The 18,855-nt window shown below is 46.0% G+C and overlaps 6 non-coding genes across 6 annotated transcripts; all 6 read left to right on the forward strand.

The window, feature by feature from the left end:
- Nucleotides 1–1,313: 1,313 nt before the first annotated feature.
- trnag-ucc (transfer RNA glycine (anticodon UCC)) lies at nucleotides 1,314–1,385 on the forward strand. The gene has a single exon. It is a non-coding gene; the product is annotated as a tRNA-Gly (tRNA).
- A 3,145-nt stretch (nucleotides 1,386–4,530) lies between these two features.
- On the forward strand, nucleotides 4,531–4,602 carry trnag-ucc (transfer RNA glycine (anticodon UCC)). The gene has a single exon. It is a non-coding gene; the product is annotated as a tRNA-Gly (tRNA).
- Nucleotides 4,603–7,773: 3,171 nt separating this feature from the next.
- Nucleotides 7,774–7,845, forward strand: trnag-ucc (transfer RNA glycine (anticodon UCC)). Its single transcript has one exon. It is a non-coding gene; the product is annotated as a tRNA-Gly (tRNA).
- A 3,106-nt stretch (nucleotides 7,846–10,951) lies between these two features.
- Nucleotides 10,952–11,023, forward strand: trnag-ucc (transfer RNA glycine (anticodon UCC)). The gene has a single exon. It is a non-coding gene; the product is annotated as a tRNA-Gly (tRNA).
- A 3,178-nt stretch (nucleotides 11,024–14,201) lies between these two features.
- Nucleotides 14,202–14,273, forward strand: trnag-ucc (transfer RNA glycine (anticodon UCC)). Its single transcript has one exon. It is a non-coding gene; the product is annotated as a tRNA-Gly (tRNA).
- A 3,162-nt stretch (nucleotides 14,274–17,435) lies between these two features.
- trnag-ucc (transfer RNA glycine (anticodon UCC)) lies at nucleotides 17,436–17,507 on the forward strand. Its single transcript has one exon. It is a non-coding gene; the product is annotated as a tRNA-Gly (tRNA).
- The last annotated feature ends 1,348 nt before the right edge of the window (nucleotides 17,508–18,855 follow it).

Consider the following 18,855-nt stretch of genomic DNA (forward strand, 5'->3'; position numbering starts at 1 on the left):
CTACTCTGAGCTTGCTGACCCATCCACCCCCTCGCTTTGCCCTCCCGGCTAGCGCTTTGTGTTTCGTGGGACCCGCGGGAGTAGCTGCGGAAGCCCTCCTCAATACCTAAGCGGATAACACTGTTCTGCTCGGAGACAGGGAAGTCTGCCGATGCTGGAGCCCGAAACATCGATTTCCCTGCTGCCTGACCTGCTGTGCTTTTCCAGCAACACACTCTCAACACTGTTCTGCCACGACCCTGTCTTGGTTCCACACAATCCCATTTATCATTAAGGCGCCACGGCATCCCAAGGACTTGGGACCGCTGGTAACTAAATTATAACAGCGGCCTCAGCACTCTGCACCCCTTGACCTTGGAAAGCCCATCGTGGTTCAGGTAACCTATCTAGGGCAGGGAGGCTTTTGCGTGCACTGCCTTCCCACATCAGTGGAAGCGACCTTCACTAAACCTCTGCCCATGACTACCCCCCTCTTGTGAAGTTCAACATCACACAACACCAGGTTATAGTCCAACAGATTTAATTGGAAGCTCGAGATTTTGGACAACCACCTGATGAAGGAGCAGCGCTCCGAAAGCTAGTGCTTCCAATTAAACCTGTTGGACTATAACCTGGTGTTGTGTGATTTTTAACTTTGTATACCCCAGTCCAACACCGGCATCTCCAAATCATGCCCTCCCGTGAAAACCCCTTACTGCTGACTGACACCTCCCCGTCTTCTACAAAGTCAAAGAGAAAACTGCAAATCGATCAACGGGATCGAACTTCAAATTAATACATATTCCTCGAGAGGGTTCTGCTTCCGGAACTGTTACCCGGAATTCCCTCCTCTCCACAATTACTGCAGCATGGCCTCAGTCTAACGGATCCTTTTTTTTTGCCCTTTTGTTTTCCTAAAACCCTTTCCAAGTTTTAAAACCCGAAAGAACTGCGGATGCAGTAAGTCCGAACCCAAACCCGAAGTCGGTGGTAAAGCTGTATGAAGAGAAATCAGAGTTCACGGTCCGGTCAGGTGACCCTTTCTGAGAACTTCACAAGTTTTAATTGTGTGATCGTTCCAGGGTTGCCCTGGGATTTTCGTGCTATTTTTGTTATTGATTGATTTCAGATGATGAGAAATCCGAAATACTGCTTTGTGTGTGTTAAAAAGTGAGGCGGGGCATAATGAGACCTACCCACTCAGTAAATCTCAGTCTTTTATGACTTCTCAATTCTAATATTTCACTGCAAAATTTCCAACAAAACAACATCGAAATTTAGAGTCAAGAACTATTATTGCACATCAGCTGATTTCTAGGCGGTTGCGTGCTGTAGCGATGGTGGTATAGTGGTGAGCATAGCTGCCTTCCAAGCAGTTGACCCGGGTTCGATTCCCGGCCATCGCAAACTGTGAATTTTAAAACCATTCCTAACCAAAAGAGCCGAAAACTTCAGTGGTAATTAAACACGAACATCTGCACATCACACTGAGTCAGCCACACCAACGTTGCCAGACCTCTGGAGTGCAGACACAACTTTGAAGTTGAGGATGCGCCCAGGAGGATTAAGGAGTCAAGTCGATCACGATTCACATAAACTGGAGTCATAGCAGAATTCCTTGGTTTTCCATCTTATTTGAAAAGAAATGTTTCCGGATTTCACCCATTTCAACATTACTCTCAGTGTTGTTTGTGAAATACAGCCTAATATCAAGTGAAATGTGGGTGGGCAGTTCACAAATATCCAAACAACGTTATTTCTCATATCGAATCGGTCATGTTATTTTTTTAGGTGCAGGTCAGAAATAGGAGGAATGGAGACCAGCTGCTTTTATATTTCCAGTATGAGAAAATGACTCGATAAAACTCTGAGAGATGATAGAAATGACCACACAGTGAGTGAAAGTTTAATCCAGGATAAAGTTAAAAATCACACAACACCAGGTTACAGTCCAACAGCTTTATTTGGAAGCACTAGTTTTAGGAGTGCTCCGAAAGCTAGTTGGACTATAACCTGGTATTGTGTGATTTTGAACTTTGTCCACCCCAGTCCAACACCGGCTCCTCCACGTCATCACCCGAGATAGTCATCATGGATTTGTTAAGGGAAGGTAGTGTCTGATGAACGTGACTGATTTTCTTTGAAGGATAAAGAATGGATGGAGTGTTTGCGATGTAGATCAACCTGATGATAAGAAGGACCATAAGACACAGTATTTATTGCAAAAGGATTAAAGTATCATGCAGCTGAAATGATGTATTAAACACATTTAGTTTTAGCCTTTCATCTTTTATAATGGGTTTGCTAGTTTCCGTTCTTTAATATGAGAATCTCAGAACCTTTTTAAAGTTACGTTCTCGAGATAACTTCAGATTTTCTAACAAGAGGTGCCATCTCAGCTCAGACAATGCATTAAAGGTGTGAGGTTAAAGTCTGTCTGTGTCCCAACCTTGAGTCAGACTGGTTCTAACCTCCCAGTCGGAGAACACTTCAGCAGTCTGGGACTTTCTGTCTCGGACCCCTGGGTGACCATCCTCCAAGGCAGACTATGGGACAGGCAACAATGCAAAGTGGCCAAGCAGAGGCTGATAGTCAAGTTCGGTAGCCATGGGGATGGCTTTCACTGGGACCTTGGGTTCATGTTACACGACACGTGACAACACTGCACTGTATACTATTTCACGTACACGCACAAACACACGCACACACACACACACAAAAGCACACTCCTACCGACCCACACACTCATGCATACCCTCTCTCAAACACAAGCTCTCTCTCATAAACTCACTCATACACAGCCACTCACGCACCCTCTTATACCCCAGTACACACACACATGCACACACACACTCACACAGACCCGCACATCTCTACATGCACACGCACACAGTCACACACACACACACACAGCCACAGATACACACACATGCACCCACACACACAGGCACATACACAATGATTCCGGGTTCTCATGACTCTAAGCTGGAGACTATCATTGCCTGCAGACCCGACCTTCCTCCCCCTACCACACCATGAACGTTAACACTTGGTCATGCCCTTACACCGCCGTCTGTGTCCTCTCTTGACCCCGTCCTTTCCATCTTGCCCACCGCCCCTCCATGCCTGCGCTGGGTTGCTTTGACAAAGTCAATTTCACTTCCTATGTCAATTTCACTTCCTATGTCAATTTCACCGCATCGCGTTTTCTTTTTTCCCCTCACCGAACCGGGATCACACTACTCTGAGCTTGCTGACCCATCCACCCCCTCGCTTTGCCCTCCCGGCTAGCGCTTTGTGTTTCGTGGGACCCGCGGGAGTAGCTGCGGAAGCCCTCCTCAATACCTAAGCGGATAACACTGTTCTGCTCGGAGACAGGGAAGTCTGCCGATGCTGGAGCCCGAAACATCGATTTCCCTGCTGCCTGACCTGCTGTGCTTTTCCAGCAACACACTCTCAACACTGTTCTGCCACGACCCTGTCTTGGTTCCACACAATCCCATTTATCATTAAGGCGCCAGGCATCCCAAGGACTTGGGACCGCTGGTAACTAAATTATAACAGCGGCCTCAGCACTCTGCACCCCTTGACCTTGGAAAGCCCATCGTGGTTCAGGTAACCTATCTAGGGCAGGGAGGCTTTTGCGTGCACTGCCTTCCCACATCAGTGGAAGCGACCTTCACTAAACCTCTGCCCATGACTACCCACCTCCTGTGAAGTTCAACATCACACAACACCAGGTTATAGTCCAACAGATTTAATTGGAAGCTCGAGATTTTGGACAACCACCTGATGAAGGAGCAGCGCTCCGAAAGCTAGTGCTTCCAATTAAACCTGTTGGACTATAACCTGGTGTTGTGTGATTTTTAACTTTGTATACCCCAGTCCAACACCGGCATCTCCAAATCATGCCCTCCCGTGAAAACCCCTTACTGCTGACTGACACCTCCCCGTCTTCTACAAAGTCAAAGAGAAAACTGCAAATCGATCAACGGGATCGAACTTCAAATTAATACATATTCCTCGAGAGGGTTCTGCTTCCGGAACTGTTACCCGGAATTCCCTCCTCTCCACAATTACTGCAGCATGGCCTCAGTCTAACGGATCCTTTTTTTTTGCCCTTTTGTTTTCCTAAAACCCTTTCCAAGTTTTAAAACCCGAAAGAACTGCGGATGCAGTAAGTCCGAAACCAAACCCGAAGTCAGTGGTAAAGCTGTATGAAGAGAAATCAGAGTTCACGGTCCGGTCAGGTGAGCCTTTCTGAGAACTTCACAAGTTTTAATTGTGTGATCGTTCCAGGGTTGCCCTGGGATTTTCGTGCTATTTTTGTTATTGATTGATTTCAGATGATGAGAAATCCGAAATACTGCTTTGTGTGTAGTAAAAAGTGAGGCGGGGCATAATGAGACCTACCCACTCAGTAAATCTCAGTCTTTTATGACTTCTCAATTCTAATATTTCACTGCAAAATTTCCAACAAAACAACATCGAAATTTAGAGTCAAGAACTATTATTGCACATCAGCTGATTTCTAGGCGGTTGCGTGCTGTAGCGATGGTGGTATAGTGGTGAGCATAGCTGCCTTCCAAGCAGTTGACCCGGGTTCGATTCCCGGCCATCGCAAACCGTGAATTTTAAAACCATTCCTAACCAAAAGAGCCGAAAACTTCAGTGGTAATGAAACACTAACATCTGCACATCACACTGAGTCAGCCACACCAACGTTGCCAGACCTCTGGAGTGCAGACACAACTTTGAAGTTGAGGATGCGCCCAGGAGGATTAAGGAGTCAAGTCGATCACGATTCACATAAACTGGAGTCATGGCAGAATTCCTTGGTTTTCCATCTTATTTGAAAAGAAATGTTTCCGGATTTCACTCATTTCAACATTACTCTCAGTGTTGTTTGTGAAATACAGCCTAATATCAAGTGAAATGTGGGTGGGCAGTTCACAAATATCCAAACAACGTTATTTCTCATATCGAATCGGTCATGTTATTTTTTTAGGTGCAGGTCAGAAATAGGAGGAATGGAGACCAGCTGCTTTTATATTTCCAGTATGAGAAAATGACTCGATAAAACTCTGAGAGATGATAGAAATGACCACACAGTGAGTGAAAGTTTAATCCAGGATAAAGTTAAAAATCACACAACACCAGGTTACAGTCCAACAGCTTTATTTGGAAGCACTAGTTTTAGGAGTGCTCCGAAAGCTAGTTGGACTATAACCTGGTATTGTGTGATTTTGAACTTTGTCCACCCCAGTCCAACACCGGCTCCTCCACGTCATCACCCGAGATAGTCATCATGGATTTGTTAAGGGAAGGTAGTGTCTGATGAACGTGACTGATTTTCTTTGAAGGATAAAGAATGGATGGAGTGTTTGCGATGTAGATAAACCTGATGATAAGAAGGACCATAAGACACAGTATTTATAGCAAAAGGATTAAAGTATCATGCAGCTGAAATGATGTATTAAACACATTTAGTTTTAGCCTTTCATCTTTTATAATGGGTTTGCTAGTTTCCGTTCTTTAATATGAGAATCTCAGAACCTTTTTAAAGTTACGTTCTCGAGATAACTTCAGATTTTCTAACAAGAGGTGCCATCTCAGCTCAGACAATGCATTAAAGGTGTGAGGTTAAAGTTTGTCTGTGTCCCAATCTTGAGTCAGACTGGTTCTAACCTCCCAGTCGGAGAACACTTCAGCAGTCTGGGACTTTCTGTCTCGGACCCCTGGGTGACCATCCTCCAAGGCAGACTATGGGACAGGCAACAATGCAAAGTGGCCAAGCAGAGGCTGATAGTCAACTTCGGTAGCCATGGGGATGGCTTTAACTGGGACCTTGGGTTCATGTTACACGACACGTGACAACACTGCACTGTATACTATTTCACGTACACGCACAAACACACGCACACATTCACACACAAAAGCACACTCCTACCGACCCACACACTCATGCATACCCTCTCTCAAACACAAGCTCTCTCTCATAAACTCACTCATACACAGCCACTCACGCACCCTCTTATACCCCAGTACACACACACATGCACACACACACACACATGCATACACACACACTCTCACAGACCCGCACATCTCTACATGCACACGCACACAGTCACACACACACACACACACACACAGCCACAGATACACACACATGCACCCACACACACAGGCACATACACAGTGATTCCGGGTTCTCATGACTCTAAGCTGGAGACTATCATTGCCTGCAGACCCGACCTTCCTCCCCCTACCACACCATGAACGTTAACACTTGGTCATGCCCTTACACCGCCGTCTGTGCCCTCTCTTGACCCCGTCCTTTCCATCTTGCCCACCGCCCCTCCATGCCTGCGCTGGGTTGCTTTGACAAAGTCAATTTCACTTCCTATGTCAATTTCACTTCCTATGTCAATTTCACCGCATCGCGTTTTCTTTTTTCCCCTCACGAACCGGGATCACACTACTCTGAGCTTGCTGACCCATCCACCCCCTCGCTTTGCCCTCCCGGCTAGCGCTTTGTGTTTCGTGGGACCCGCGGGAGTAGCTGCGGAAGCCCTCCTCAATACCTAAGCGGATAACACTGTTCTGCTCGGAGACAGGGAAGTCTGCCGATGCTGGAGCCCGAAACATCGATTTCCCTGCTGCCTGACCTGCTGTGCTTTTCCAGCAACACACTCTCAACACTGTTCTGCCACGACCCTGTCTTGGTTCCACACAATCCCATTTATCATTAAGGCGCCACGGCATCCCAAGGACTTGGGACCGCTGGTAACTAAATTATAACAGCGGCCTCAGCACTCTGCACCCCTTGACCTTGGAAAGCCCATCGTGGTTCAGGTAACCTATCTAGGGCAGGGAGGCTTTTGCGTGCACTGCCTTCCCACATCAGTGGAAGCGACCTTCACTAAACCTCTGCCCATGACTACCCCCCTCCTGTGAAGTTCAACATCACACAACACCAGGTTATAGTCCAACAGATTTAATTGGAAGCTCGAGATTTTGGACAACCACCTGATGAAGGAGCAGCGCTCCGAAAACTAGTGCTTCCAATTAAACCTGTTGGACTATAACCTGGTGTTGTGTGATTTTTAACTTTGTATACCCCAGTCCAACACCGGCATCTCCAAATCATGCCCTCCCGTGAAAACCCCTTACTGCTGACTGACACCTCCCCCTCTTCTACAAAGTCAAAGAGAAAACTGCAAATCGATCAACGGGATCGAACTTCAAATTAATACATATTCCTCGAGAGGGTTCTGCTTCCGGAACTGTTACCCGGAATTCCCTCCTCTCCACAATTACTGCAGCATGGCCTCAGTCTAACGGATCCTTTTTTTTTGCCCTTTTGTATTCCTAAAACCCTTTCCAAGTTTTAAAACCCGAAAGAACTGCGGATGCAGTAAGTCCGAACCCAAACCCGAAGTCGGTGGTAAAGCTGTATGAAGAGAAATCAGAGTTCACGGTCCGGTCAGGTGAGCCTTTCTGAGAACTTCACAAGTTTTAATTGTGTGATCGTTCCAGGGTTGCCCTGGGATTTTCGTGCTATTTTTGTTATTGATTGATTTCAGATGATGAGAAATCCGAAATACTGCTTTGTGTGTATTAAAAAGTGAGGCGGGGCATAATGAGACCTACCCACTCAGTAAATCTCAGTCTTTTATGACTTCTCAATTCTAATATTTCACTGCAAAATTTCCAACAAAACAACATCGAAATTTAGAGTCAAGAACTATTATTGCACATCAGCTGATTTCTAGGCGGCTGCGTGCTGTAGCGATGGTGGTATAGTGGTGAGCATAGCTGCCTTCCAAGCAGTTGACCCGGGTTCGATTCCCGGCCATCGCAAACTGTGAATTTTAAAACCATTCCTAACCAAAAGAGCCGAAAACTTCAGTGGGAATTAAACACGAACATCTGCACATCACACTGAGTCAGCCACACCAACGTTGCCAGACCTCTGGAGTGCAGACACAACTTTGAAGTTGAGGATGCGCCCAGGAGGATTAAGGAGTCAAGTCGATCACGATTCACATAAACTGGAGTCATGGCAGAATTCCTTGGTTTTCCATCTTATTTGAAAAGAAATGTTTCCGGATTTCACTCATTTCAACATTACTCTCAGTGTTGTTTGTGAAATACAGCCTAATATCAAGTGAAATGTGGGTGGGCAGTTCACAAATATCCAAACAACGTTATTTCTCAAATCGAATCGGTCATGTTATTTTTTTAGGTGCAGGTCAGAAATAGGAGGAATGGAGACCAGCTGCTTTTATATTTCCAGTATGAGAAAATGACTCGATAAAACACCAGGTTACAGTCCAACAGCTTTGTTTGGAAGCACTAGTTTTAGGAGTGCTCCGAAAGCTAGTTGGACTATAACCTGGTATTGTGTGATTTTGAACTTTGTCCACCCCAGTCCAACACCGGCTCCTCCACGTCATCACCCGTGATAGTCGTCATGGATTTGTTAAGGGAAGGTCGTGTCTGATGAACGTGACTGATTTTCTTTGAAGGATAAAGAATGGATGGAGTGTTTGCGATGTAGATCAACCTGATGATAAGAAGGACCATAAGACACAGTATTTATAGCAAAAGGATTAAAGTATCATGCAGCTGAAATGATGCATTAAACACATTTAGTTTTAGCCTTTCATCTTTTATAATGGGTTTGCTAGTTTCCGTTCTTTAATATGAGAATCTCAGAACCTTTTTAAAGTTACGTTCTCGAGATAACTTCAGATTTTCTAACAAGAGGTGCCATCTCAGCTCAGACAATGCATTAAAGGTGTGAGGTTAAAGTCTGTCTGTGTCCCAAGCTTGAGTCAGACTGGTTCTAACCTCCCAGTCGGAGAACACTTCAGCGGTCTGGGACTTTCAGTCTCGGACCCCTGGGTGACCATCCTCCAAGGCAGACTATGGGACAGGCAACAATGCAAAGTGGCCAAGCAGAGGCTGATAGTCAAGTTCGGTAGCCATGGGGATGGCTTTAACTGGGACCTTGGGTTCATGTTACACGACACGTGACAACACTGCACTGTATACTATTTCACGTACACGCACAAACACACACACACACACACAAAAGCACACTCCTACCGACCCACACACTCATGCATACCCTCTCTCAAACACAAGCTCTCTCTCATAAACTCACTCATACACAGCCACTCACGCACCCTCTTATACCCCAGTACACACACACATGCACACACACACACACATGCATACACACACACTCTCACAGACCCGCACATCTCTACATGCACACGCACACAGTCACACACACACACACACACACACACACACACACAGCCACAGATACACACACATGCACCCACACACACAGGCACATACACAGTGATTCCGGGTTCTCATGACTCTAAGCTGGAGACTATCATTGCCTGCAGACCCGACCTTCCTCCCCCTACCACACCATGAACGTTAACACTTGGTCATGCCCTTACACCGCCGTCTGTGCCCTCTCTTGACCCCGTCCTTTCCATCTTGCCCACCGCCCCTCCATGCCTGCGCTGGGTTGCTTTGACAAAGTCAATTTCACTTCCTATGTCAATTTCACTTCCTATGTCAATTTCACCGCATCGCGTTTTCTTTTTTCCCCTCACCGAACCGGGATCACACTACTCTGAGCTTGCTGACCCATCCACCCCCTCGCTTTGCCCTCCCGGCTAGCGCTTTGTGTTTCGTGGGACCCGCGGGAGTAGCTGCGGATGCCCTCCTCAATACCTAAGCGGATAACACTGTTCTGCTCGGAGACAGGGAAGTCTGCCGATGCTGGAGCCCGAAACATCGATTTCCCTGCTGCCTGACCTGCTGTGCTTTTCCAGCAACACACTCTCAACACTGTTCTGCCACGACCCTGTCTTGGTTCCACACAATCCCATTTATCATTAAGGCGCCAGGCATCCCAAGGACTTGGGACCGCTGGTAACTAAATTATAACAGCGGCCTCAGCACTCTGCACCCCTTGACCTTGGAAAGCCCATCGTGGTTCAGGTAACCTATCTAGGGCAGGGAGGCTTTTGCGTGCACTGCCTTCCCACATCAGTGGAAGCGACCTTCACTAAACATCTGCCCATGACTACCCACCTCCTGTGAAGTTCAACATCACACAACACCAGGTTATAGTCCAACAGATTTAATTGGAAGCTCGAGATTTTGGACAACCACCTGATGAAGGAGCAGCGCTCCGAAAGCTAGTGCTTCCAATTAAACCTGTTGGACTATAACCTGGTGTTGTGTGATTTTTAACTTTGTATACCCCAGTCCAACACCGGCATCTCCAAATCATGCCCTCCCGTGAAAACCCCTTACTGCTGACTGACACCTCCCCGTCTTCTACAAAGTCAAAGAGAAAACTGCAAATCGATCAACGGGATCGAACTTCAAATTAATACATATTCCTCGAGAGGGTTCTGCTTCCGGAACTGTTACCCGGAATTCCCTCCTCTCCACAATTACTGCAGCATGGCCTCAGTCTAACGGATCCTTTTTTTTTTGCCCTTTTGTATTCCTAAAACCCTTTCCAAGTTTTAAAACCCGAAAGAACTGCGGATGCAGTAAGTCCGAACCCAAACCCGAAGTCGGTGGTAAAGCTGTATGAAGAGAAATCAGAGTTCACGGTCCGGTCAGGTGAGCCTTTCTGAGAACTTCACAAGTTTTAATTGTGTGATCGTTCCAGGGTTGCCCTGGGATTTTCGTGCTATTTTTGTTATTGATTGATTTCAGATGATGAGAAATCCGAAATACTGCTTTGTGTGTATTAAAAAGTGAGGCGGGGCATAATGAGACCTACCCACTCAGTAAATCTCAGTCTTTTATGACTTCTCAATTCTAATATTTCACTGCAAAATTTCCAACAAAACAACATCGAAATTTAGAGTCAAGAACTATTATTGCACATCAGCTGATTTCTAGGCGGCTGCGTGCTGTAGCGATGGTGGTATAGTGGTGAGCATAGCTGCCTTCCAAGCAGTTGACCCGGGTTCGATTCCCGGCCATCGCAAACTGTGAATTTTAAAACCATTCCTAACCAAAAGAGCCGAAAACTTCAGTGGTAATTAAACACGAACATCTGCACATCACACTGAGTCAGCCACACCAACGTTGCCAGACCTCTGGAGTGCAGACACAACTTTGAAGTTGAGGATGCGCCCAGGAGGATTAAGGAGTCAAGTCGATCACGATTCACATAAACTGGAGTCATGGCAGAATTCCTTGGTTTTCCATCTTATTTGAAAAGAAATGTTTCCGGATTTCACTCATTTCAACATTACTCTCAGTGTTGTTTGTGAAATACAGCCTAATATCAAGTGAAATGTGGGTGGGCAGTTCACAAATATCCAAACAACGTTATTTCTCATATCGAATCGGTCATGTTATTTTTTTAGGTGCAGGTCAGAAATAGGAGGAATGGAGACCAGCTGCTTTTATATTTCCAGTATGAGAAAATGACTCGATAAAACTCTGAGAGATGATAGAAATGACCACACAGTGAGTGAAAGTTTAATCCAGGATAAAGTTAAAAATCACACAACACCAGGTTACAGTCCAACAACTTTATTTGGAAGCACTAATTTTAGGAGTGCTCCGAAAGCTAGTTGGACTATAACCTGGTATTGTGTGATTTTGAACTTTGTCCACCCCAGTCCAACACCGGCTCCTCCACGTCATCACCCGAGATAGTCATCATGGATTTGTTAAGGGAAGGTAGTGTCTGATGAACGTGACTGATTTTCTTTGAAGGATAAAGAATGGATGGAGTGTTTGCGATGTAGATCAACCTGATGATAAGAAGGACCATAAGACACAGTATTTATAGCAAAAGGATTAAAGTATCATGCAGCTGAAATGATGTATTAAACACATTCAGTTTTAGCCTTTCATCTTTTATAATGGGTTTGCTAGTTTCCGTTCTTTAATATGAGAATCTCAGAACCTTTTTAAAGTTACGTTCTCGAGATAACTTCAGATTTTCTAACAAGAGGTGCCATCTCAGCTCAGACAATGCATTAAAGGTGTGAGGTTAAAGTCTGTCTGTGTCCCAATCTTGAGTCAGACTGGTTCTAACCTCCCAGTCGGAGAACACTTCAGCGGTCTGGGACTTTCAGTCTCGGACCCCTGGGTGACCATCCTCCAAGGCAGACTATGGGACAGGCAACAATGCAAAGTGGTCAAGCAGAGGCTGATAGTCAAGTTCGGTAGCCATGGGGATGGCTTTAACTGGGACCTTGGGTTCATGTTACACGACACGTGACAACACTGCACTGTATACTATTTCACGTACACGCACAAACACACGCACACATACACACACAAAAGCACACTCCTACCGACCCACACACTCATGCATACCCTCTCTCAAACACAAGCTCTCTCTCATAAACTCACTCATACACAGCCACTCACGCACCCTCTGAAACCCCAGTACACACACACATGCACACACACACACACACATGCATACACACACACTCTCACAGACCCGCACATCTCTACATGCACACGCACACAGTCACACACACACACACACACACACACACAGCCACAGATACACACACATGCACCCACACACACAGGCACATACACAGTGATTCCGGGTTCTCATGACTCTAAGCTGGAGACTATCATTGCCTGCAGACCCGACCTTCCTCCCCCTACCACACCATGAACGTTAACACTTGGTCATGCCCTTACACCGCCGTCTGTGCCCTCTCTTGACCCCGTCCTTTCCATCTTGCCCACCGCCCCTCCATGCCTGCGCTGGGTTGCTTTGACAAAGTCAATTTCACTTCCAATGTCAATTTCACTTCCTATGTCAATTTCACCGCATCGCGTTTGCTTTTTTCCCCTCACGAACCGGGATCACACTACTCTGAGCTTGCTGACCCATCCACCCCCTCGCTTTGCCCTCCCGGCTAGCGCTTTGTGTTTCGTGGGACCCGCGGGAGTAGCTGCGGAAGCCCTCCTCAATACCTCAGCGGATAACACTGTTCTGCTCGGAGACAGGGAAGTCTGCCGATGCTGGAGCCCGAAACATCGATTTCCCTGCTGCCTGACCTGCTGTGCTTTTCCAGCAACACACTCTCAACACTGTTCTGCCACGACCCTGTCTTGGTTCCACACAATCCCATTTATCATTAAGGCGCCACGGCATCCCAAGGACTTGGGACCGCTGGTAACTAAATTATAACAGCGGCCTCAGCACTCTGCACCCCTTGACCTTGGAAAGCCCATCGTGGTTCAGGTAACCTATCTAGGGCAGGGAGGCTTTTGCGTGCACTGCCTTCCCACATCAGTGGAAGCGACCTTCACTAAACCTCTGCCCATGACTACCCCCCTCCTGTGAAGTTCAACATCACACAACACCAGGTTATAGTCCAACAGATTTAATTGGAAGCTCGAGATTTTGGACAACCACCTGATGAAGGAGCAGCGCTCCGAAAGCTAGTGCTTCCAATTAAACCTGTTGGACTATAACCTGGTGTTGTGTGATTTTTAACTTTGTATACCCCAGTCCAACACCGGCATCTCCAAATCATGCCCTCCCGTGAAAACCCCTTACTGCTGACTGACACCTCCCCCTCTTCTACAAAGTCAAAGAGAAAACTGCAAATCGATCAACGGGATCGAACTTCAAATTAATACATATTCCTCGAGAGGGTTCTGCTTCCGGAACTGTTACCCGGAATTCCCTCCTCTCCACAATTACTGCAGCATGGCCTCAGTCTAACGGATCCTTTTTTTTTTGCCCTTTTGTATTCCTAAAACCCTTTCCAAGTTTTAAAACCCGAAAGAACTGCGGATGCAGTAAGTCCGAACCCAAACCCGAAGTCGGTGGTAAAGCTGTATGAAGAGAAATCAGAGTTCACGGTCCGGTCAGGTGAGCCTTTCTGAGAACTTCACAAGTTTTAATTGTTTGATCGTTCCAGGGTTGCCCTGGGATTTTCGTGCTATTTTTGTTATTGATTGATTTCAGATGATGAGAAATCCGAAATACTGCTTTGTGTGTATTAAAAAGTGAGGCGGGGCATAATGAGACCTACCCACTCAGTAAATCTCAGTCTTTTATGACTTCTCAATTCTAATATTTCACTGCAAAATTTCCAACAAAACAACATCGAAATTTAGAGTCAAGAACTATTATTGCACATCAGCTGATTTCTAGGCGGCTCCGTGCTGTAGCGATGGTGGTATAGTGGTGAGCATAGCTGCCTTCCAAGCAGTTGACCCGGGTTCGATTCCCGGCCATCGCAAACTGTGAATTTTAAAACCATTCCTAACCAAAAGAGCCGAAAACTTCAGTGGTAATTAAACACGAACATCTGCACATCACACTGAGTCAGCCACACCAACGTTGCCAGACCTCTGGAGTGCAGACACAACTTTGAAGTTGAGGATGCGCCCAGGAGGATTAAGGAGTCAAGTCGATCACGATTCACATAAACTGGAGTCATGGCAGAATTCCTTGGTTTTCCATCTTATTTGAAAAGAAATGTTTCCGGATTTCACTCATTTCAACATTACTCTCAGTGTTGTTTGTGAAATACAGCCTAATATCAAGTGAAATGTGGGTGGGCAGTTCACAAATATCCAAACAACGTTATTTCTCATATCGAATCGGTCATGTTATTTTTTTAGGTGCAGGTCAGAAATAGGAGGAATGGAGACCAGCTGCTTTTATATTTCCAGTATGAGAAAATGACTCGATAAAACTCTGAGAGATGATAGAAATGACCAAACAGTGAGTGAAAGTTTAATCCAGGATAAAGTTAAAAATCACACAACACCAGGTTACAGTCCAACAGCTTTATTTGGAAGCACTAGTTTTAGGAGTGCTCCGAAAGCTAGTTGGACTATAACCTGGTATTGTGTGATTTTGAACTTTGTCCACCCCAGTCCAACACCGGCTCCTCCACGTCATCACCCGAGATAGTCGTCATGGATTTGTTAAGGGAAGGTAGTGTCTGATGAACGTGACTGATTTTCTTTGAAGGATAAAGAATGGATGGAGTGTTTGCGATGTAGATCAACCTGATGATAAGAAGGACCATAAGACACAGTATTTATAGCAAAAGGATTAAAGTATCATGCAGCTGAAATGATGTATTAAACACATTTAGTTTTAGCCTTTCATCTTTTATAATGGGTTTGCTAGTTTCCGTTCTTTAATATGAGAATCTCAGAACCTTTTTAAAGTTACGTTCTCGAGATAACTTCAGATTTTCTAACAAGAGGTGCCATCTCAGCTCAGACAATGCATTAAAGGTGTGAGGTTAAAGTCTGTCTGTGTCCCAACCTTGAGTCAGACTGGTTCTAACCTCCCAGTCGGAGAACACTTCAGCGGTCTGGGACTTTCTGTCTCGGACCCCTGGGTGACCATCCTCCAAGGCAGACTATGGGACAGGCAACAATTCCAAGTGGCCAAGCAGAGGCTGATAGTCAAGTTCGGTAGCCCTGGGGATGGCTTTAACTGGGACCTTGGGTTCATGTTACACGACACGTGACAACACTGCACTGTATACTATTTCACGTACACGCACAAACACACACACACACACAAAAGCACACTCCTACCGACCCACACACTCATGCATACCCTCTCTCAAACACAAGCTCTCTCTCATAAACTCACTCATACACAGCCACTCACGCACCCTCTTATACCCCAGTACACACACACATGCACACACACACACACATGCATACACACACACTCTCACAGACCCGCACATCTCTACATGCACACGCACACAGACACACACACACACACACACAGCCACAGATACACACACATGCACCCACACACACAGGCACATACACAGTGATTCCGGGTTCTCATGACTCTAAGCTGGAGACTATCATTGCCTGCAGACCCGACCTTCCTCCCCCTACCACACCATGAACGTTAACACTTGGTCATGCCCTTACACCGCCGTCTGTGCCCTCTCTTGACCCCGTCCTTTCCATCTTGCCCACCGCCCCTCCATGCCTGCGCTGGGTTGCTTTGACAAAGTCAATTTCACTTCCTATGTCAATTTCACTTCCTATGTCAATTTCACCGCATCGCGTTTTCTTTTTTCCCCTCACGAACCGGGATCACACTACTCTGAGCTTGCTGACCCATCCACCCCCTCGCTTTGCCCTCCCCGCTAGCGCTTTGTGTTTCGTGGGACCCGCGGGAGTAGCTGCGGAAGCCCTCCTCAATACCTAAGCGGATAACACTGTTCTGCTCGGAGACAGGGAAGTCTGCCGATGCTGGAGCCCGAAACATCGATTTCCCTGCTGCCTGACCTGCTGTGCTTTTCCAGCAACACACTCTCAACACTGTTCTGCCACGACCCTGTCTTGGTTCCACACAATCCCATTTATCATTAAGGCGCCACGGCATCCCAAGGACTTGGGACCGCTGGTAACTAAATTATAACAGCGGCCTCAGCACTCTGCACCCCTTGACCTTGGAAAGCCCATCGTGGTTTAGGTAACCTATCTAGGGCAGGGAGGCTTTTGCGTGCACTGCCTTCCCACATCAGTGGAAGCGACCTTCACTAAACCTCTGCCCATGACTACCCCCCTCCTGTGAAGTTCAACATCACACAACACCAGGTTATAGTCCAACAGATTTAATTGGAAGCTCGAGATTTTGGACAACCACCTGATGAAGGAGCAGCGCTCCGAAAGCTAGTGCTTCCAATTAAACCTGTTGGACTATAACCTGGTGTTGTGTGATTTTTAACTTTGTATACCCCAGTCCAACACCGGCATCTCCAAATCATGCCCTCCCGTGAAAACCCCTTACTGCTGACTGACACCTCCCCCTCTTCTACAAAGTCAAAGAGAAAACTGCAAATCGATCAACGGGATCGAACTTCAAATTAATACATATTCCTCGAGAGGGTTCTGCTTCCGGAACTGTTACCCGGAATTCTCTCCTCTCCACAATTACTGCAGCATGGCCTCAGTCTAACGGATCCTTTTTTTTTTGCCCTTTTGTATTCCTAAAACCCTTTCCAAGTTTTAAAACCCGAAAGAACTGCGGATGCAGTAAGTCCGAACCCAAACCCGAAGTCGGTGGTAAAGCTGTATGAAGAGAAATCAGAGTTCACGGTCCGGTCAGGTGAGCCTTTCTGAGAACTTCACAAGTTTTAATTGTGTGATCGTTCCAGGGTTGCCCTGGGATTTTCGTGCTATTTTTGTTATTGATTGATTTCAGATGATGAGAAATCCGAAATACTGCTTTGTGTGTATTAAAACGTGAGGCGGGGCATAATGAGACCTACCCACTCAGTAAATCTCAGTCTTTTATGACTTCTCAATTCTAATATTTCACTGCAAAATTTCCAACAAAACAACATCGAAATTTAGAGTCAAGAACTATTATTGCACATCAGCTGATTTCTAGGCGGCTGCGTGCTGTAGCGATGGTGGTATAGTGGTGAGCATAGCTGCCTTCCAAGCAGTTGACCCGGGTTCGATTCCCGGCCATCGCAAACTGTGAATTTTAAAACCATTCCTAACCAAAAGAGCCGAAAACTTCAGTGGTAATTAAACACGAACATCTGCACATCACACTGAGTCAGCCACACCAACGTTGCCAGACCTCTGGAGTGCAGACACAACTTTGAAGTTGAGGATGCGCCCAGGAGGATTAAGGAGTCAAGTCGATCACGATTCACATAAACTGGAGTCATGGCAGAATTCCTTGGTTTTCCATCTTATTTGAAAAGAAATGTTTCCGGATTTCACTCATTTCAACATTACTCTCAGTGTTGTTTGTGAAATACAGCCTAATATCAAGTGAAATGTGGGTGGGCAGTTCACAAATATCCAAACAACGTTATTTCTCATATCGAATCGGTCATGTTATTTTTTTAGGTGCAGGTCAGAAATAGGAGGAATGGAGACCAGCTGCTTTTATATTTCCAGTATGAGAAAATGACTCGATAAAACTCTGAGAGATGATAGAAATGACCACACAGTGAGTGAAAGTTTAATCCAGGATAAAGTTAAAAATTACACAACACCAGGTTACAGTCCAACAGCTTTATTTGGAAGCACTAGTTTTAGGAGTGCTCCGAAAGCTAGTTGGACTATAACCTGGTATTGTGTGATTTTGAACTTTGTCCACCCCAGTCCAACACCGGCTCCTCCACGTCATCACCCGAGATAGTCGTCATGGATTTGTTAAGGGAAGGTAGTGTCTGATGAACGTGACTGATTTTCTTTGAAGGATAAAGAATGGATGGAGTGTTTGCGATGTAGATCAACCTGATGATAAGAAGGACCATAAGACACAGTATTTATAGCAAAAGGATTAAAGTATCATGCAGCTGAAATGATGTATTAAACACATTTAGTTTTAGCCTTTCATCTTTTATAATGGGTTTGCTAGTTTCCGTTCTTTAATATGAGAATCTCAGAACCTTTTTAAAGTTACGTTCTCGAGATAACTTCAGATTTTCTAACAAGAGGTGCCATCTCAGCTCAGACAATGCATTAAAGGTGTGAGGTTAAAGTCTGTCTGTGTCCCAAGCTTGAGTCAGACTGGTTCTAACCTCCCAGTCGGAGAACACTTCAGCGGTCTGGGACTTTCTGTCTCGGACCCCTGGGTGACCATCCTCCAAGGCAGACTATGGGACAGGCAACAATGCAAAGTGGCCAAGCAGAGGCTGATAGTCAAGTTCGGTAGCCCTGGGGATGGCTTTAACTGGGACCTTGGGTTCATGTTACACGACACGTGACAACACTGCACTGTATACTATTTCACGTACACGCACAAACACACACACACACACAAAAGCACACTCCTACCGACCCACACACTCATGCATATCCTCT

The sequence above is a fragment of the Chiloscyllium plagiosum genome, unplaced genomic scaffold (genome assembly GCF_037043375.1).
Source record: "Chiloscyllium plagiosum isolate Xiang-an unplaced genomic scaffold, Cpla_swu_hap1 HiC_scaffold_12, whole genome shotgun sequence".
Classification (NCBI taxonomy): Eukaryota; Metazoa; Chordata; class Chondrichthyes; order Orectolobiformes; family Hemiscylliidae; genus Chiloscyllium; species Chiloscyllium plagiosum.